A 21,782-nucleotide genomic window follows, 5' to 3' on the forward strand; every position below is an offset into this window, starting at 1 on the left:
TATGGAGTTAAAGGGATTAAAGTCCTTCCTAACAGACTTCATAGAACCATAGAATTGTAAACCCTAAGGAAGGGACCCTAAGGGTCATCTAGTGAAAGCCCCTACAATACAGGAATCTCAACACATGGTCTCCCATCCAATTTGAAACCATACTGGACCCTGCTTAGCTTTGCAAATATGCCAGCAGTTTTATTGCTGAACAGACTCATTTATCCATGCCTGGAGTCATCTCATTGTCTACTGACAGAGCAGGAACCTGGGCTAGATGGACACTTGGACTGTCTCAGGAGGGTTCTTCTAACTTTCTTCCATTACCTAATCCACAATAGCATCAACACAGGTTGCGTTACAGCTCTGTTGTTGCTAGGCAGAAGAGTCAAGGAAGTGAAGAACCTGAATCTGAACCTGGGTTGGTGCTTCCACAAGACCGGTTCCCACCTTTCGAAACCCTGACCATCACCACTGGTTGCAATAAGCATGCATTTGGCAGGAATTCCAAATAATTATTTGGCGCTTGTGACGGTGAGTCCTGTTTGCTCTGAAAGGGCTATGCCAAGCGTTTTTAAACCAGCAGAGGAAAAAGTATTTAACAGATGCCCACTGCCATTTGTTTAGAGAATGTGGAATTAGGAGTGCTGCAGTCTGCTGCCATGACCCCTCCTCACCTTCCACTCCGTCACCAGAATGTAAAACAGGGTTTCAAAACCCTTCTAAACTGGGTACACGGGGGGACATGCACATTATTGTGAGTACACAGGCAACCGTGTGCCTGTTAGCCCAGGAAGAGTGTCTCATAACAGTGGGACGATAGTTGAACAGCAATCTGGCTTTCATTAGAGACCAGCAATGGGCCGAATTTCAGCACTGGACTGTATGCTCACATCTCTCTCTCTCTCTCTCTCTCTCTCTCTCTCTCTCTCTCTCTCTCTCTGTGTGTGTGTGTGTGTGTGTGTGTGTGTGTTGGTCATTAACCCCTTAACTTCTGGATACAGTGGACCATCCACATCCCTCCCACCTGTCAGGCTTTTGAGTATCTCCTAAGCTGCACGTGATCTTGTCGGGGGGGGGGGGAGAGAGAGAGAAAGAGAGAGAGAGAGAGAGAGAGAGAGAGAGAGAGAGAGAACCACATCTCAAAGCACCCATCAAATCTCCTCCTATTTATCTGTCATGCTTAGTTGATGGGAAAGCTCCCTTATCCCAGTTTAAACATTTGCTTATGCCCTGGGAACCTCCTTTCTGCACAATGGTCATGTCCAGTGTAACCTATTTGCTCAAGAGACTTGTGGCCCTTGGGTGGTAGTCTAGAAGGAAATGCAGGCCTTGGGATGAAAAAGGTTCCCTACCTCTAAGACTGAGACACAAGGAGAGTTAGGAGGTTATTTCAGGATAGAGTCTGTGCAAGCAAACCCTTAGACATGAACACCAGTGCATGTTCCTTGCAAATCACCGAAACTCAACTTTTTCTCTTTCTTTTTCCCTTTGGCTGTGCCTGAAATTTCTGGTCTGCTTTTGTTTTCATGGCAAATATTTTTGAGATGTGTTACAAGCAGAGCTTGATGGCTCATGTTTAATGTATGGGTGTTCAGTGAGGTTTTCATTAAATTGGATCAAGCAACTGTAAAGAATTTATCTGGAGCACGATTACAATCACACAGCCTCCCTAAGGAAGGCGAGTCCATTCCCAGCATTTCCCGAGAGAGCTTCTTATATAAAGCTTCTCCTCTCTTGCAACATTACACCGAGCCATCAACACGTCGTCGGCATACGGTGCCAAATGTGCAACAACAAACAATTTGAAATCACACTAGCCTTGCATGCACAACACAAACATTTCACACATTTGGCATGCCTCAGTCCTAGACGTAAGTGCAGCTAAGTCATTGGGAGTTGTGATGCACTCCCAGTCTGGCCATAATAGTTTCCTGGGTAAGACATTCCACCTGTCAAATTAGTTACTTCTATCCCACCTTCTTTCCAGGGAGCTCAAGGTGGTATACATGGTTCTACCCCCCAGCTCCATTTAACTTCACAACAACCCTGTGAGGTTGGTTAGGCTGAATAAAAGCGTGCCACACCTGGTTACGACAGATGCTTCTGACACAGAGTATGTCAATAGAGGGGTTCAGAAAAGGGCAACCACAATTATCAAGGGAGTGAAGAGAAGTTGCAGGACTTGGGACGTTTTTGGTTTGAGAAGAGGCAAGTGAGAGACAACATGATGCAAGTACCGTATTTTTCGCTCTATAAGATGCACTTTTCCCCTCCTAAAAAATAAGGGGAAATGTTTGTGCGTCTTATGGAGCGAATGCAGGCTGCGTGGCTATCCCAGAAGCCAGGAGAGCAAGAGGGATCAGTGCGCAGTGAAAGCAGTGGTCCCTCTTGCTGTTCTGGCTTCCGGGATAGCTATGCGAAGCCTCTTCAGGGCAATGGGTACAGCTATCCCAGAAGCCAGAACAGCAAGAGGGACCGCTGCTTTCACTGCACAGCGATCCCTCTTGCTGTTGTGACTTCGCTTCGCTGGAGAGGTGCTGCGCAGCTTTCCCTCTCCGCACAGGGCCTCTTCAGTGCTGAAGAGGCCCTGCTCAGAGAGGGAGAGCTGCGCAGAGCCCCTTCAGCAAAGCGGCAGGAGAACCGGAGCCCCTTCCATTTCTCCTCCCGCTTTGCTGAAGGGATGCTGCACAGAGAGGGAGAGAATATTTTTCTTTCTTGTTCTCCTCCTCTAAAACTAGGTGTGTCTTATGGTCGGATGCCTCTTATAGAGCGAAAAATACGGTATATTAAACTGAGCACAGCACAGAGAAAAGGTACTCATAGCACGCACCCGATGAGGCTGAATGTTGAGAGATCCAAGACAGGTAAAAAATGCTCACACAGAGCATCACTTACTCCCATAAGAGGCAGCGATGGCCACCAACTTGGATGGCTTTAAAAGAGGATTGAGCAGAATCATGGAGAACAAGGCTGCCAATAGCTACTAGCCAAATGGCTATGCTCTGCCAACACTGTCAGATGCTTCTGAATCCCAGCTGCTGGAAACAGGAAGAAGGGAGAGTGCTGTTGCACCCATGCCCTGCTTGCAGGCTTCTTGCTGCCATCTTCTTGGTCACTCTGAGAACCTGATGTTGAACTAAGTGGACCCTTGGCCTGATCCTGCAAGATCATCTTATGTTCATATGTGTGTGTGTGTGTGTGTGTGTGTGTGTGTGTGTGCATGTGTGCGTGTGGTGGAGATCAGAACTTCCTTCACATATCTGATCCTTGTAGTTCAGACATGCAGGTATTACACACAGTTGTTTTCCAACAAAATGTGTAGCTGCTTTATACTAGATTAGACCATTGGTTCATCTAACCCATAATAGTAGGTCTCTCTGGGGTTTTCCACATCACCTGCTTCTAGGGATGGAGGATTCTTTCAGTTTTACTTCTCTCAGCTCCTCAGTTTTAAGTTCAGTTCTCCACATGCCCACATAAGTTTGCAAATTTTCAAAAGTATGTATGGAAATACACCAGCCTTTTAGGGCACATTTCTCCTAATACACAAATTTCTGTAGGCATTTTTATTTTATTTTTTGCTCAGTATACTACGATTGTGTATTACATGGAGGTTATGTTCAGGAGATGGCATGTATATGCCAAAATGGGTATACTGAACCACTCCTGACCTTTCCGGAGCAGGCACCACAAGCAGCCCTGGCAACCTCGCCCAAAGTAAGGCAGAAAACTTTTAAGTTCTCTGCCTTGGTTACTGGACTCTGGGATGCCCTTGCAAGATCTCGCAGGGCTGTCCGAGTTCCTACAAGATCTTTCAAGGGTATCCCAGAGTCTTGTGGGAAAGCCCCGTGCAAAAAGAGCTTTTAAGCTCTCTGCCTTAAATTGTGCGATTTCAACTGGTCAGCCTTTGGCTGCATAAAGTTGAATTTGTGCATGTTAAACGTGTGCAAATTGCAACTGTACTGTATTGTTATGAGTTTGTGGGTGCCAGGCACCTAATCCCTGGACCCAGCCAGCTAATCAAGCCTTCAAATTTTGGGAAATAGCCAGACTAGCCTCCTGGTGAGGTGTAAGGAGAGCAAAGGAAGGGGCTCTGTGGGAAATGGCAAATGGATGAGGCCCCTCTCTCGATTCACAGATATAGTGAAGAGGAATAAAGCCAAAGTTGAGAGTTAGATGTTATGTGAGTGAGAAGCTGGAGGTGTAAAAGCTGCAGGCTGAAAAGACAGAGAGGCAGAGCGCAAGGTTTGATTTCTTGTTTGAATCCAAGTCTGCGGCTGTGGGAGAAACGACCCTTTTAGACTGTTAATGCTGTGCACCCCTCCACCACAGGCTCGGGTTGTATGTATGTGCAAATAAATCATATATCCTAAAGGCAATGTGCCTCATTCCCAAAAGGAAACACAAACCCTGGGTAAGTGCTTGTAACCCCTGGAATCTTGCACGGCTCAGAGATTGGGGTGGCATGTAACAGTAGGCATATTTTTTGCAAGCAGATCCCCTTAATAAAATGCATCTTTTAATGTTATTGTCAGGGAACTGCCATCAGCTCAGAGGCGAGAGGTGGAAGGGCAGTTGTGTTATAGGGAACCTCTGAAAATCTTGCGAAGCAGTTTCTCCTCTGGCGAGGAGGGAAGCCCCACCTCCTGTGGAGAGGAAGTGGTGGGAGCAGGGGATGGTAGGGAGAGCCTCAACACCGAGCCTGAGCAAACCGGAGGGGAGGGAAGTACCCCTTTGCCAGCGCCCATGCTGCGCAGTAGGTTTAGGTGCAGGGAAGGGAGGAGAAGGTTGGGGGTCACACAACTGTTATGCTGGAGGAGGTATAAGGACCGTCCACTCCCATATTCTGCTAGCGAGTGAGCCAGACATGAACTTGCGACACTCTTCACTGTAAATAGTTTGCACTAATAATAAAGCCTGGAAAAGACAGGTCGGAGTCTTGCCTGTTTGTTCTCGAGCAACCACACCAGCACCTGACAGTTATATATATTTTTAATTTGCACATTTATGCACACTATCCCCTAGTATATGCATCTTTGTTCACATCATTTGATGGAAGGACTTGACTGCAAAAGTTTGTAAAAGTGTGCATTCTGAAATGGGGTGTGTGTGTTGTGTTGTCTTTCAGTTTGTGTACTGTTTTGGGAAATGTAGACGTGAACTGAATCCAATTTCTGCCACATCCTTAGCTCTGAATTTTTAGAGCTCTGAAATGTCTGTATATCTTTAGGGGATGCACACATGCCATCAGTGCCTTTGGCATTTATGAGAAATTAATACAGGCAAAGAATACCGTAAGGCTCGACCGAAGCCTCTTATTCATCTCCCTTCCTCGCTATCGTATGGTGAATCCTTTACTCATCTGACAATGAAACTGGCAAGTGTGTCCTTTTCTGCTGTCAAATGCTGGAGGGAAGGAGGGAGCCACCAGCTGGCAGATGAGCAAGATCGGTGGCATCCGTTACCAGTCCACTGCTGGTGAGCCCATGTCTGTGGGTTAAGTGAGTCAAGTTTCAAAGAGGCAGTTCAGGAGTAGGGCAAGAAGCAACAGAGAACAGAAGCCGGAACTAAGGGAAATGGATAGGAAGAGTCACACCATGCAGGCTATGATTGTCAGATAAGTATGCAGATTTAAATACCAGCCAAGCAGAAGCCTTGGCTACAGATAATCAGGGACACCCGAAAGAAAAAATGTGGTGAAACCAAAAGGGGAAGGGTCGCGACCTGCTTTGCATTACCAGGTTCAAAGCCTGGCATCTCCAGCCAAGGCTAAGAATTGTGCCCCACCTGAAACCCAGGAGAGCTCCTGTCAGTTAGTGCAGACAATACTGAACTCGATGGACCAATTCGGACTTGGCCTAAGGTAGCTTCCTGCGTCCATCTACAGTGCAGTCCTAAGTCCACAACAAGTGGTTTAATGTTAGCCTCTGGTAATATTAGGAAAGGACACAGTCTAGCGCTGTAGCTTGTACAGGAATGTTGTTGTATAATGGTTGGGGAATCAGATGGCATGTGGCAACCTCTTTGCTGCAGCAGAGACCGGAGTGTCTCCCAGTCAGGTAGGAAGTTATTGCTGAAAGCAGCCTAGAGAGAGAAAAAATGCCAAATAAGCTTTTTCAGAAAAAAATAAAAAAATTTGGATCCAAAGTTCATGGGCAACTCAGCCACAGAGCTCCGGAGTCATGATTCAGGAGTTCAGAAAGAAGTTCAGAACCCAACGGAAGTGGTGAAGATGCCCCAACAAGTTTCCATGCCCCTACCTGCCAAGCTTTGAGAGACAAGGTGTGGTAAGCTCACCTGCAGCACTCTCTCACCTTGTGGGAACATCAGGATTGCAGAAACACAGTCCCTCGGGGTGGGTGGGTCTGCTCCCATTCATGAAGGCAACACGGATGGAGAGTCCTGTGGGTACATTTGTTTTTCTGGGAGCTGTGTGGCTGCTAGCTAGGGAACAACCAGACCTGGGCAACATATCCGCACCAGCAAATAACTTTAGCTGAATTCATTCATTCATTCATTCATTTTTTATTATTCAGATTGAGTTAGATTTCATGTCCCGAAAAGTCAAAAGCTGAGCATTTCAAAGTTCAAAAATTGTACATTTAATTTATTCTCCCCCCTCCAAAAAGAGAAGCATCTTAGCGTGTCACGATGTGTGCTGCATACAAGTCTAATAAGCCCTGCAGTGCAAGAATACGACACTTAATTTAAAAAAAGAAAATCAGAAAAGCGAAGAGTGAGGGGAGAGTAGTGAATAGAGAGGATCTTATAGTGAATGAAGGAGGTGGGGGCAGGCGGGGAGGGAGAGAGAGAGATGAGCCAAGGGACTGACGCGTCCCTCGGCTTGTCGGACGTATCTGTGGACTTAAATGACATCTCAGGGGACGGGATCAAACTTCCAGATTCAATTCATCCATCAGATGGGAGAACAAGACCTGGCTTTCAGTCAGAGAGGAGCTGAAGGTTCCTATTGGAGTAAATGAGCTCAGACCACACAGATAAACAGCGTTTTCTGTTCCATTTGAAAACATTTTCAGGGGAGAATCATCTGTCACTCGGCTCCAGGCCGGAGGCCTTTCAGCTCTGATTAAAGTAGAGAGTTCAACACAACACTGGCGCTTTTGAAAGCCTCTCTCCAATCCTTCTCTTCATCTCAACTTCACAGCTTCCCAGAATTTGAAGCAAACCGCCTGGCATTCATATATTACTGATAGCATTCTCATTCCCAAGAAAGGATGAACCGTGCTTCGCAAGCATTAGTTGTGCTCCAGCCCTTTCTTTACTGACTCATTGTCTAGTGCCTGTGTTTTCTGGCTTTTAATGTTGGGGATCGGATGCTCGGACAGAAGGGCCAAAATGTATTTAAGCATTTTATATATATATATATATATATATATATATATATATATATATATATATATGCAGGTTTTGGTGTCCTCGGGTGTCTTCCCGTGTAAAAGTTGGGGTGTCTAGGCGACGTTTCGACGAGGTCTCACTCGTCATCTTCACTCGTCATCTTCGAGACCTCGTCGAAACGTCGCCTAGACACCCCAACTTTTACACGGGAAGACACCCGAGGACACCAAAACCTGCATTCCTGTACCCGTGAAAATCTACGAAAGCATATATATATATATATATATATATATATATATATATATATAGTTGGGAGTGGGGAAAATCAGAACTCTTGATTATAACTTGCTTGCAGAAAAAAATGGATTTCTCTTCTCTTTATTCTATATTACGAAGGAAGGTGTGTGCTATACCCTCTGCCCCACCCCACTCAATTAAAAACACCCCTCTTTCTCATTAGACAGAATAGCTCAGTGGTTAGCACATTCCTTTTCTGCAAAAAATAAAAAATCCAAGCTCAGACTCCGACATCTACACTAGGGGCTAGGAAGGATTCCTGTCTGAAATTCTGACCAGACCATTGGCCTCATACCGAGTCAAGCCATTGGCCCATTTAGCTCAGCATTGTCCACACTGACTGGCAGCAGCTGGCCAGGGTTCAAAGGCAGGGAACAATCCCAGTCCTACCCGGAGAAGCCGGGGATCGAACTTTGGATCTTCTGCACGCAAAGCAGATGCTCTCCCCCCTGTGCTACAGCCCCTTCCCTAATTCTGGAGAGCCACCATTCAGTTGGTATGGACAGGACTGAACAAGATGAGCCAGTTGCCTGGCTCAGTGAAAGGCAGCTTCTTAGGTTCCTAAGTCTTAAAGTAAGAACTGTATCTCAGTGGTAGAGCCATGTGGCATGCAGGCAAAAGGTCCCTGGTTCAATTCCCAGCATCGCTAAGTAGGGCTAGGAAAATTTCCGGTCTGAAACCCAGGAAAGCTTCCACCAGCAATACTGAGCTGGAGAGACTAATGGGCTGACTCTGCGAAAGGCAACCTTGTCTTTTTCTGTGACCTTGCTGTCATCCTTTGCTGAAGCACCAAAAATCCCACATTTCTCCTCTTCCTGCTGCATCACAACCTGCTACCCAAACCCAAGTCTCGTTGCAAACGGTCAGCCTCCTGATTCCTACTCATCTCACATCTTATCTGGGGTTGGCACAGCACCACACTGACAAAATTCATGCAGGATTGCCAATGACTTGAAAGTATTCAGCGTATTCCATCAAGGGTTATTCCCACGCAACTTTCCATTGAAATAAAGAGAAGCTGTACTTGATAGATTGCATCCATTGTTGCCATTACAACTGGCCGTTGTGGGCATTAAAAAAAAAACAAAAAAAAACAACCCAAATCACTCATATGCACAGGGGGAGGGAAATGGGAAATTTTCTCCACCACACACACACACACACACACACACACACACACACACACAAGTTCAATGTCAAAAATATAGGCATATGCATTTGGTGTGTGCTTTTAAGCAAAGCAACCTAATTTGCAGTTCCTGGACTAATCCATGGATCAGCACACAGTTATCATTTGCACGGTGCATTTCTCTAAACTATACAACACAGTTTTGCTTCCAAAAAGTACATTTAGGGGGGGAAATCCATACAAAAATGCCAACTTTAGGGTAAAATGCAAACACATTCAGCAATGTGCAATTTGGGAGTTGAATGTGTACTGAGATGTGTTTTAAGGGAAATTGCATACCAAAAACAAAACAAAAAACCCCACAATTTAGGAGGAAATGCATATCAGTATATGTTGTTTTTTTCTGTATTAAAAAAGAAAGAAAGAAGACTGGATAGGTTGTACTGATGATTTGGCACATGAGAAGTTGACATGGAACAGAAATAGACTCTCTATCCCTAAAAACAAAAACAAGCATGGTGAGTGGGGGTGGGGTCGGGTGGCAATGCTTCTATTCTATTTAGTGTATGTGTTTTGTGTCAGCTGTAGAAAATATAACTTGGAAAAAAAGAGACATTGCGCATACGTTTGTAAACCAAGAAATCTTTAATTAAAATACGTTAAAAAATAAAAAATAAAATAAAACAAGCACACAAATATAAAGTGGTACCTTGGTTCTCAAACTTAATCCGTTCTGGAAATCCATTCCAAAACCAAAGCGTTCCAAAACCAAGGCGTGCTTTCCCATAGAAAGTTATGCAAAATGGATTAATCTGTGCCAGACCTTTAATAACAACCCCTAAAACAGCAATTTAACATGAACTTTACTATCTGAAGAGACCACTGATCCGTAAAATGAAAGCAATAAACAATGTACTGCAGTCACACAGTCAATCAATCAGTAGCCGATCTGGGTTCCACACAGTCACAAAAACATAAAAAAGAGGCACAAAAACGCAAAATAAATAGCAAAAACAGGCAGACCTCAGCATAACACTCAAAATGGAAGTGTGGCACTCAAATCGGAAGCGTAACACTCAAAGCAGAGCATGTTCGGCTTCCGAAAAGCGGTCGTAAACCGGAACACTTACTTCCGGGTTTGCAGTGTTTGGGTTTGAGAACCAAAGTGTTTGAGAACCAAGGTACCACTGTAATAAGAAATAAGGACTAACAAACCTTGTCCCGGGGCAACCGTGTAGTGTAGGCAGAAACGCCTCCGTTAATTGCTGAGCAGTCTGTTAACCATATAGGTCCTAGCTGGCCTGAATGAATCCAACTAGTTTTACACTGTAAGGTAAACTAAAGAGGACTGACCAAGGAGTTGTGTGCGCTTATACAGTCCCTGGCACCAGGCACCATGCCGCTGTCAGTGCCACATGCAGATAAATTCACCATGCAGCCTGCAGAGCATTCACCGAGGCCACTTCTGCTCAGTGGCTGCATCCACACTGTGAATTTCATCCTAGGAACTGCGGCTTACCCCTCACAGGGCTACAGTTCCCAGTATCCTTAATTGACTGCATTGCTGAAGAGTCTTTGGGTGCAAGCAGGTGCTTTCAATGTGTTGTTTCTATCCAGGCAATAAGTGTGGCAAATGGAGGAGTGTGGTTATCATTTTATAACTACAATTTATTGCCAAGGCCCCAGGGTGGGTTGCAACATTAAAACGCGACATTAAAAGCAGTAATCAAACAACCGCCGATCATAAAAAAAATAAGGTGGGTTCTAAAAATAGATACCTCAGGTGTCAAAGGCAGGGTAAAGAGATGTGTATTTAGCTGTCCTCCAGAGGAGGCATAATGAAGATGCCAGGCACATTTCCTTGGGGAGGGAGTTCCACAGCCTATGGGCAGCCACAGAGAAGGCCCTCTCCTGGGCTGCCCCCCCCCACCTGAGCCTTTGAGGAGCCAATGTGGTGTAGTGGTTAAGAGCGATGGACTCGTAATCTGGTGAACCGGGTTCGCTTCCCCACTCCTCCATGTGCAGCTGCTGGGTGACCTTGGGCTAGTCACATTTCTCTGAAGTCTCTCAGCCTCACTCACCTCACAGAGTGTTTGTTGTGGGGGAGGAAGGGAAAGGAGAATGTTAGCCGCTTTGAGACTCCTTCGGGTAGTGATAAATCCAAACTCTTCTTCTTCTTCTCTGCTGATCATGGCAGCTGAGAGGGCCAGCACAGAAGGAGGTGGTCTCTCAGATATTTGGGACCTGAGTTGTTTAGGGCTTTCAGTACTTAACATGAGCACCTTCAATTAGGCCTGGAAACAAACTGGCAACTGGCCCAGACTCTCCAAGTATCCCTATTTTCTAGGACCTGTCCCAGCTTTACAAAACTATCCCAGTTTCTGATTTGATCCCAGAATGTCCCACTTTTCCTTTGTTGTTGTTGTTTAGTCGATCAGTTGTGTCTGACTCGTCGTGACCCCGTCGACCAGAGCACGCCAGGCACTCCTGTCTTCCACTGCCTTCCACAGTTTGGTCAAACTCATGTTCGTAGCTTCGAGAACACCATCCAACCATCTTGTCTTCTTTCATCCCCTTCTCCTTGTGCCCTCAATCATATCCAACATCAGAGGTTTTTTCCAGAGAGTCTTCTCTTCTCATGAGGTGACCAAAGTATTTGAGCCTCAGCATCAGGATCTGTCCCTATTTTCATTGGAGAAATGTTGGAGGGTATGGAGTTATTGCAACCCCCGAGCCAAAGAGATAAGTAAATATGCAACCTTTAGAAGGCATGTGAAGGCTGCCATGTACAATGGTACCTCAGGTTAAGAACTTAATTCATTCTGGAGGTCCGTTCTTAACCTGAAACTGTTCTTAACCTGAGGTACCACTTTAGCTAATGGGGCCTCCTGCTGCCGCTGTGTCGCCGCTGCATGATTTCTGTTCTCATCCTGAAGCAAAGTTCTTAACCCGAGGTACTATTTCTGGGTTAAAGGAGTCTGAAACCTGAAGTGTCTGTAACCTGAAGCATCTGTAACCTCAGGTACCACCGTACAGGGAAGCTTTTTTAAAATGTTTAATGTTTTACTATGTTTTTATATATATTGGAAGCTGCCCAGTCAGATGGGCAGGGCATAATAATAATAATAATAATAAGAAGAAGAAGAAGAAGAAGAAGAAGAAGAAGAAGAAGAAGAAGATGATGTCCCTATTTTCATCGGAGAAATGTTGGAGGGCATGCCAGCCTGCTTTATGTGAGATCAGAAAGGAAACCCAGCCCAGTAATCAGACCATTGCATTTTGGACCAATCGAAGTTTCCTAGTCACCTTCAAGGGCAGCCCCACATGGAAGTCATTGCAATAATCCAATCTGGAAATTACCAGAGCATGGAGTACAGTGGCCAAGTCATGTTAGGGGGGAGACGTAAATGACTTAAATGCTGCACATTTTCTGCAGGAAATGGGATGGAAAGCTATTCATGGCTGAACATGTGACAAGAAAAGGGACTAGGCTCATCTGTCCTTTCTTAACAACACACACACACACACACACACACACACACACACACATGCGAACGCCTATGCAGAGTCCTGAAAGGACAGGTTGGTTAACTTTTGTCTCCCTAACTATTGTAAAGATGCGTTTTTCATCCTGCAAGGCAAGGCCCCTAGTTAGTGGTTCCTGGCCCGTTACATTAACTAATTTGAGATTGAATTATCAAATTTGCTCATTGCTGCTAGCACTAATTTGAAACCATACAATAAAGAACAGTTTGAGAAGCCAGATGAAAGGAAGCCACCCACTGAGGCTCCAAGACCTGTCCCTCGCATATCACAGCAAGGTTCGGAAAGATTTTGGATAATTGCAGTCATGAGCTGCAGTTGATTGAAGAAAATTATACCCTTGGCTTTTTCTTTCCTTTTTTTTTTCAACTGCAAGGGTTGAATTTTGGGTTGTTGCTTTTTTTGCATGGGGGGTGGTTTAGTATTGGTGGCGATGGTGGTGATTCCAGCCACACTGCGCACTGGGAGAAAAAAAATCAATGGCTAGGAAGAATAAGTCATTTTATCAGAATCATTTAAAAAAAAAAAAAAAATGGGTGGGGAGGGGGAGAAACCTTTCACTGGCAGTCCAAATGGCAGATGGAGAAATGGATGGGACACTGTCAATAATGCAGAGATTGATTCATTTGCACTTTGAACATTTGATCCACCAGTTCTGGGTAGAGTATCAGAGACCAAAAGTATAAACAACAATAGAGGTATATACAGCAATAGAGGTGTACACAGCAATCCTTAAATTACTCTCTTCAGCTTTCATTCAAGAAAGCCCTACTCAGAGTAGACCAACTGAAATTAATGGACCTATGTTCACCAGGTCCATTCATTTCAACGGGTCTTCTTCAAATAGGGCTAACATTGGCTACAACTCTCAGAGAGTTGGTTGTTAAACCACTTGGGGAATTGTAGCTCTGTGAGGAGAATAGAGGTTTCATTACAACACTCAAAGCTTTGACAAACTGCAGTTTCCATAATTCTTGGAGGAGGAGTCATGACTGTTTAAAGCGGTATGATCCGGCTTTAAACGGATAGTGGAGATGGGGCCTTTGTCCTCATTCCCTGCCCCTCCTCTTCTAATCTTGCCTTCCCTCAGGGAAGAGATAGGTGGATTTCAGACTTGCGGGATCTACAGTGGTACCTCGGGTTAAGTACTTAATTCGTTCCGGAGGTCCATTCTAAACCTGAAACTGTTCTTAACCTGAAGCACCACTTTAGCTAATGGGGCCTCCTGCTGCCGCTGCGCCGCTGGAGCACAATTTCTGTTCTCATCCTGAAGCAAAGTTCTTAACCTGAAGCACTATTTCTGGGTTAGCGGAGTCTGTAACCTGAAGCGTATGTAACCTGAGGTACCACTGTAGTTGGGGTTTTACCTGGGACTGGCTAACCAGATTCAAACACATTAATGCAAAACTCAAAGCCATTTGGGGGGGGGGTCAGATGTGTCACCCTCAGGGAGCGATTGGGTACAGGCCTGCCCCCTCATGTATTCAAAGTGTGTGCATAGGCAGGGAAAGGGAAAATTTGTCCCCCCCCCATTGCCTAAGGCTACTCTCCCATGCACGCTAACCTGGAAGTAAACACTACTAAACTCAGTGGAATTTGTTTCCTAGTCAACATGCAGAGAATTACAAATTGCAAATGCCTTAAAGCCTGATCGCCGGTGCATTTTCTTGGAGCAAGTCCTACTGATTTAAACGGATCTTTTACTTCTACAAAGCAGCTGTAGTATTGCAGATTTAACTTCTCATTTTAGAATCGCTACCAGTCTGGGGTTTATTTTTGTGTTTTTTTAAAAAAAAAATTGGTCTGAGGTTATTGTTTTAACTTTTGAATGCCTTCCAACTGCAAAAAGAAAGATGTTAATGTGCTACTGTACTCAAAAGAAATTATGTAAGACCATTTACATTCTAAGTTGCGGGGGAAGCTTTACTGTTCCGTCTGAGATTTTTAAGTTGTGCAAGGTTTCTACACACAGACCCCTTTGATTTTGGCAAAAGAGGAAGGTTTGCATTTTAATAGCTATTCTGTCTCTCTCTCTCTCTCTCTCTCTCTCGTGTGTGTGTGTTGTATAAATATATCCCTCTGTCATATCCTCACTAAATTTGGCTGGCAATTGCAGACATGGAATCCCTGAAATGAATGAAACCACCATTGAATTAAGATAAATGTCAAGCTAAAGGATTTCCCCACCAGCGCTGACCTTCCTGGGCATAAACAGTAATGGCAGAATCTTTATATCAATATCGAAAGGTGAGAGGTCAAAGCTTCTCACTCCCCGAAATCTTCAAAAATGCCTCATTTCCTGCATTGGTTTTCTTTTGACTCAATGGCTGCAAGATGTCAGCACAATTGCTGTTATACCTTCTGCATTTGAATTCTTGGGGGGGGGGGCGAGTATGAAGAACGGACTCTGCTTGGAGCGCATTTCAATCCAAATTATGTTTGTAAAAATCTCTCTCCTCTGAACAGAGATTTTAGGGCCAGGTTCAATGCTGACAACAAGTCCTGCGGTTTAGTTAGGGCAAAGGTTAAAACGCTCTCCTAATTTGCAGCCCCTTTTGGCACTCCCTCTCCTTGAGAGTTGTTGTTTTTTTGTTTTTTTCCTTAAAAAAAAAAAAAATCTGGGGGAAGAGGCAGACAAACATCAGAGCCGGCTGAGCTTGGAGAGAATAGCAAGTGTTTTGAACTTCTTCCTTTTTTGCGGAAGAGAATGCAAAGAACATTGATGCCCCAACAGAGTGGAACCTCGCATACAGATTTAGGCTTCCACAATGCAGGCAACATGGTATCTATCAGCTGCAGCTAAGAACCAGTGGGAGCTAGCTGTGCACCCTTTTGAAAAAAGTCCCTGGGTCCAGGAGTTGCTGTTTTAATTCCCTGCAATGCCTTGGAACATGGGTCATCAACGTGACACCCGTTGGTAGTGCTGTGGCCGCCAGAATCTCATTGGACACAAAAGACCTCAGTAAATATTCCATCATAACTCCACTGCGCTCCCTGCTTATTCCCTGTTTATGCTGGCTCTGCCTCTCCTACATTGGCCATGCCTCCTTAAATGTGTCCCTACGTCCAATTTTGCATCCATTCGGAACAGAGGAGAGGTGCAAAGAGTGTCCCTCTGATTGTGCTGATGGGTGGTGTACATGTTTCACCCCACCTCAGATGGGGGATGGAGGGGACATGCAAACACCATTTTGTGGCCCTGATGCCACACACTGAAACATCCACAGCACCCATTATGTCACTGGTTCCTATGGCAGAGAGACAAATGACTGGGTCTGCACAATCAGATTCAGATCAGAATTTGGCCCATTTAGACGTTGTTTCTGTTGCTGAACTGTTGGTTCTGGCAAAGGCCCACGTGACTTGCAGGGCTTCATCTTGGTCCCTGCTTTGCGGGGGGGGGGCATGGCGGGGGGCAGGAGGAAGAGAAGCCATACCTTCAATTATCTCTGCAAGATATCTGTGGCTGTGTGTGTGTGTGTGTGTGTGTGTTTTAAAAGACAGAGTACTGGGGGCTAATTCGAGAACTTTAGTGACAGAGAGGAAACAGGGCCAGGAATAAATGGCCTGTTGATTTACTCAGGTTACATCATTTTCTTCCCCTCAAGAGCCTATAAATCTCCCTCTCCTTGTAAAAACAGAATTTAAAAACAATTGAGAGCTTCTGAGGGGGACCCCTCGGCTTCCAGGCCCAGCAGACTCCCAGCACAGAGTCTCCTTTCACGACGACGGACGGGCTCGGTTCGCCTCAGATAGTCGGGGAGCCCCCCGCCCTCCAGCCAAGCGGCCAAAAACTGTTAAGATATTTTATAGTCATCCTAGCGGTTGAGATAACACTCCCCGCGTACATATCGCAGGGCTTTAACTTAAATAGCTGGCTTCCTGGCTTGGCTGTCAACTTGTAGAGCCATTTATTCACACATTCGCAGCCATTCTCCTTCCCAGTCAACCCCCCACCCAGCACCGTCACCTCCTCCCCTTCAGTAATATTTCTGATCAAAGACACACAGGCCGAGGCTATTATTTATTTTATTTTATTTAAAATGAAGCCCAAGGAAAGGGCAGCTTCTCTGGGCTTATTGTAAAATTTATAGCCTCTCTTGACTCCAAGGGTTTAATTTTTTTTTTTAAGGGGAGGGGGTGAGGATAAAAGAAAACAGCTTGATTGTTCAGCAGCTTGAGGCAGTGCTCATTAATTTCATTTTAATGTCTCCCATCTGAGGGGAATGGGGAATTAAATTTGATTTCTTTCCTCGGCCGTATTTGAATAGCAGGATAATACAATGCGTGTCAGCAATCCCAGAGGTGGCCCGGCCTATTAGGGGCTCCTTAAATCTGCAAGAAGGGGGGCAGGAGAGACACACACAGCCCTACCCGATGGTCATGGTGGACATAGGACATGATAACAGCAGGGCTTTTTCCCCCCTGCCGGAACTCAATTCTGGCACCTCTCAGGTGGGCACCATTGTCATTATAAGAGAACAAGGGAGGAGTTCATGGTAAGTTCCAGCACCTCTTTTTCTAGAAAAATGGCACTTGGTAACAGGTCTATACTCTTCCGCCTTTCCTCAGATGTGTGTGGGGTCAGCCACAACACCAGCGAGATATAGGAGGACCGGAACCAATTCAAGGTGACCACATTAGTGCATCAAGCCCTAAACATGGTAGGCCCCCAAAATCTGAAAGCTCCTCCTCTTCCTTTGGTAAAGACCCTCTTGGGTGTTAAAATCAATAGAGGGGGAGGCTCTTGGGAGCTCCACCACCTTAGATGTTTGGTGGGGTCTTCTCTGTGGCAACCCCCTAAACTGTGGAATTCTCTCTTCACAGTGGCAGGTTGGCCACCTTCATTTGTACATCTCTTACATAGCCTGGTCACAAGCCTCTTGATCCTGGCCTTTGAAAGCTGATCTATAGATAGAGATATTGATGACCCACCCTATCCTTCTGCTTGTATATTGGTTTAACTGATTGCTATATTGTTGCAAACTGCCCTGGGAGCTTATAATGAACGGCAGGTCAGAAATCCTATAAATGAATATTCGGAGCAGGAAGGCAGAGAAGTTTTATCAGTTCAGATTCTGGACTGGAAAATGAATTAAGCAAACCCCTAACATCTGGGACAGGGTAGAGCTTGGGAAGCATGGGTTTTTTTGTGTGTGTGTTTGCCACCAGATCCCCAGGGCAGGTTGTCAAAGTCAGAATGGTGGTGAAATTCCAGAATGAGTGGCCCAAGATCATCCAATGAGCTTCATGGTTGAATAGAGATTGGTTTCCCTGGGTACCGAACCTCTTCCTGCATGAGGGCTACATTCCCTTCTGGTCAGCCTTCCAAGGGCCACATGCCGGGAAGTGGGAGAGGCCAGAGCCAAAGATGGGTGGAGCAACAAGTATACATTTTATCCTGCTACAGAAGGAGAGTTTCCACACATACTCAAGCACCCATCTTGTATCTGCCTTCCATACAAGCAAGAGACATTATTAGCTTTCTAGGACACATGCGAGGGACGCGGGTGACTCTGTGGGTTAAATCACAGAGCCTAGGACTTGCTGATCAGAAGGTCGGCAGTTTGAATCCCCGCGACGGGGTGAGCTCCCATTGCTTGGTCCCTGCTCCTGCCAACCTAGCAGTTTGAAAGCACTTCAAAGTGCAAGTAGATAAATAGGTACCGCTCCAGCGGGAAGGTAAATGGTGTTTCCGTGTGCTGCTCTGGTTCGACAGAAGTGGCTTAGTCATGCTGGCCACATGACCCGGAAGCTGTACGCCGGCTCCCTCGGCCAATAAAGCGAGATGAGCGCCGCAACCCCAGAGTCGGTCACGACTGGACCTAATGGTCAGGGGTCCCTTTACCTTTACCTTTACCTTTAGGACACATGCCACCCAGGCAAAAACAAAAAAGGAGAAGGTTGAATTGTGAAACAGGGCCAGTGAGGGGGGTTGTCTGGAGAGAGTTCAGAGGGGCAGAAAGAGAGGTCTGGAGGGCCACATTTGGCCCCTGGGCATGAAGTTCACCACCCCTGTCCTCATCCACCATTCCAGCTGTTACACCTCACTGACTCTTTTCAAATTTCCTGCCCCCGGTGCTTAGAGAGCACTTTGCATCATAGCAAAGCAGAGCTTTGATCTGCAATGTAGCATTGATGGTTGGTCGCATGAAGGCTGCTTCCAGAGACTGCTACTCCTGGGCAGCCAGGTCCTTGTTAGCATCCTGCAGGCTCTCAGGGACTTCCTTCTGCTCAGAGGTTGTTCTTGGATCAGGGCCGCTGTCTGTTGAATTGCTTTCAAATTGCACTCGCTGAGTCCTTGGAAAGGGGCATAGGAGGAAGAGGGCCCATGCAGGCACGAGGTATATAAATTAACTAGATTTATGGCCTATTCCCATAAATGACTTCAGTGAAGCAGAAAGATGGAGAAGGGGAAGGGGGAAGCTCCAGGAAAGTCTTCAGATGTGGAAATGTAGGGAAAGCCTTTTCTTGGGGGAAATCCAGGGGTTTGCATCCAATGCTAGTCCTACGCAGAGTAGACCCCTTGAAGTTAATAGGCATGTCTAACTTGGGCACATTAAGTGGGTCTGCTCTAAATAGGACTTCCACTGGAGACAACACCAAGACTCTAAAACCAAGGTGAGAGATTTCTTTTTATTTTCATTTGTCACTGTTGGGGTTGGAAAGATGAGTTTTAGGACTTTACAGCTCTATGGTTCCCTTCCCTCACTAGAGCTCTCTGTAGATGGGACAAAATGAAACATAAGAATTTTATACTAAGTCAGACCACTGGTTCATCTGGCTCTGTATTTTCTCTACAGTGACTGGTACTTTCAGATGTTGGAGTTGGTGGGCTTTTGATCTGATCCAACAGCAGTTACCATTGTGGTTTCTTTTACAGTAGGGTCCTTCCATGCGGCAGAGACACAGCCATCTCAGGTGGTGGATTTGGGGTCTGTTGAGGCTGCACCTAACCTATGGATTTCGATCCAATGGGCATTTAGGAACACAGGATTATTCTAAGTCAGACCATTGGAGCCATCCAGCTCTGTACTGTTTTCAGGCAAGGGTCATTCACAAGTATGCGTAATAGTTTCCTGTTGTCTACCTAGTTGCAGGAGTTGGGGAACTTCAGGCCGAGGGACAAATGTGGCTTTCAAAGGCAGGTCCATCCTCTGGCCTGACTGGCTGGTAACTGAGGAATTGGGCACAAATCCATTGTGCGTTGACACTCTAGTAGGGATGTCAGAAGGCATCGTTTTTTGTTCATCACATGCAGCACTGCTTCCATTCTGCTGCAGTTCACCTTCTGCTAAAAAAAGACCCCATTCATCTCACTATCTGTTATGGTGAAATTACGTAATGTACATTTATGTGCTTTGCATAGCTAGTTACGTAAATCACATTGTTGTCATGCTATTCCACTGCATTCATTTCGTTGCAAATGAAACAGTACAAATGTGGGGGCATGGATGTAATAAGTACATACCATTTTCAGACTGAAAGTAACAACAGTGGATATCAACCATATTTGCTAACATTGGCAATTTCTCCTCCCGTTTCTGTTTTTGTCAGAAGCCTCCAGCACTCCCTACATGGCATGTTTCTGAGTTTCCCTCCTTTTGCTTCTACTCTGTCTTGCTTTATAGATAAAAATTAAACACAAACACACACAAAACAGGGTAAGTTCGTGTATTCTCCCCGCTCCAAAAATAAAAAATAAAAACCCAGGCCCACTTCCCTTGCCCTCAAATGAGTCAGTCGGCCTCCTCTCTCACACATGGCTTGGAAACACATGAGTTCCATTGATACCGCCCGCCATTTTCTTTTATAGCAGTACTAAGGAATTGACTTTAAAAGAAATTTAAAATTAAAATAAAAGCAGGACCTCACAGATGTCGAAGAGTGTTTGGCCTCACGCTACAATTTTGCTGGTGCCCCAGTTCCTCTTGCTGAGAAGATAGGCATGGCTTTTCATGCCGTTTGACAGTTATCTCCTCAGCTGCGCTACTGGGTTTATACACCTCCTTTCAACAGCTCTCGATAGGACTGACAGCTGGGGTGGGTATGGGTTGGGGGGGCAGGTTGTTTCTGTTTTGTCTCAGGGAAGGAAGGGGGAGGAAAGGTGGTCTTTTGGCAGTAGCCAAGGCCACACTCGAGCACCGAGGGGGTTACAATGTCTCCTCTGTCTCCCAGAGAAAATAGCTCTTGACAGGAATCGGGTTTCAGTCAAGCCACCAGGGCTTCTCCCATTCTGGGAGGCCTGGTCTGCAGGCTGTTCTGCAGATAACCTACCTGTTATCATTGAGGAGATGGGAGAATTGGGCAGTGGTGGTGGTGGTGACTATCGCCCTCTTCATGTGGAAACCGTCAAATAAATAAGCCCCTTGCACGTGGCGTTGCAAGATCTCTAAAGAGAGTAAGGATGGATGAACCTGTTAGTTTGTGCTTCTCTCCATTTCTCTGTCTTATTGTTTCAGCCTTATGTTTAGTCTGCAGCCCCTATTTTCATAGCCATTTGCATTTCTTTGTTTTTTAAAAAATAAATAGTGTTTTTGTTTGCGTTTCCCATATAATATAGGTTCGAGACCAATGAAATTTTGCTCAGAGTAGACCGAAATGGGCGAAAATGTATTAGTTCAGTTAGTACAGGGGTCAGCAAACTTTTTCGGGGGGGGGGAGCGGTCCACTGTCCCTCAGACCTTGTGAGGGGCCGGACTATATTTTGGAGGGGGGGGAAATATGAACAAATTCCTATGCCCCACAAATAACCTAGAGATGCATTTTAAATAAAAGGGCACATTCTACTCATGTAAAAACACCTGGCAGGCCCCACAAATAACCCAGAGATGCATTTTAAATAAAAGGACACATTCTACTCATGTAAAAACACCAGGCAGGCCCCACAAATAACCCAGAGATGCATTTTAAGTAGATGCACGTTCTACTCATGTAAAAATGCGCTGATTCCCGAACCATCTGTGGGCTGGATTTAGAAGGTGATTGTGTTGGATCCGGCCTTAGTTTGCCTACCCAAGAGTTAGTAGAACACTGATATCAATACTGTTATAATTATTATTAGTTGCTCAACATATAACGAATCTACAGGTGACTTACAGAATTTTAAAAAAGCATAAAGTATGGCATTAGATCAGTTAGAAAAAATAAAATGTGTTAAAGGTATCTGGTTGGCCACTGTGAAAACACGACATTGGAGTAGGCAGGCCATTGGCCTGATCCAGCTGCCTCCTCTTACATGGATTGCATCCAATGTTAGTACTATGCAGCGTAGACCCATTGGAACTAATGAACATACTGTAACTAACTTATTTTTAATGGGTCTGCCCTGACTGAAACTTAGTTGAATGTGACAGCAGCAAAAACACCAATAGCCACCAAAAGTCTAGGAGAAGAAGTTCTGTACATGGTTTTTGTGTGTACTTTCCCCAGTTCACACATTTTGGGGCTGGAGATCTATCACAAG

At 45.4% G+C, this 21,782-nt stretch overlaps 1 protein-coding gene across 5 annotated transcripts in view; it reads left to right on the forward strand.

The window, feature by feature from the left end:
* Positions 1-21,782, forward strand: part of PRDM16 (PR/SET domain 16) — a 447,195-nt gene that overhangs the window by 309,210 nt on the left and 116,203 nt on the right. The gene's annotated exons all lie outside the window — the stretch shown is intronic.

The sequence above is a fragment of the Podarcis erhardii genome, assembly GCF_964252035.2.
Source record: "Podarcis erhardii genome assembly, chromosome: 7".
NCBI classification, from domain to species: Eukaryota; Metazoa; Chordata; class Lepidosauria; order Squamata; family Lacertidae; genus Podarcis; species Podarcis erhardii.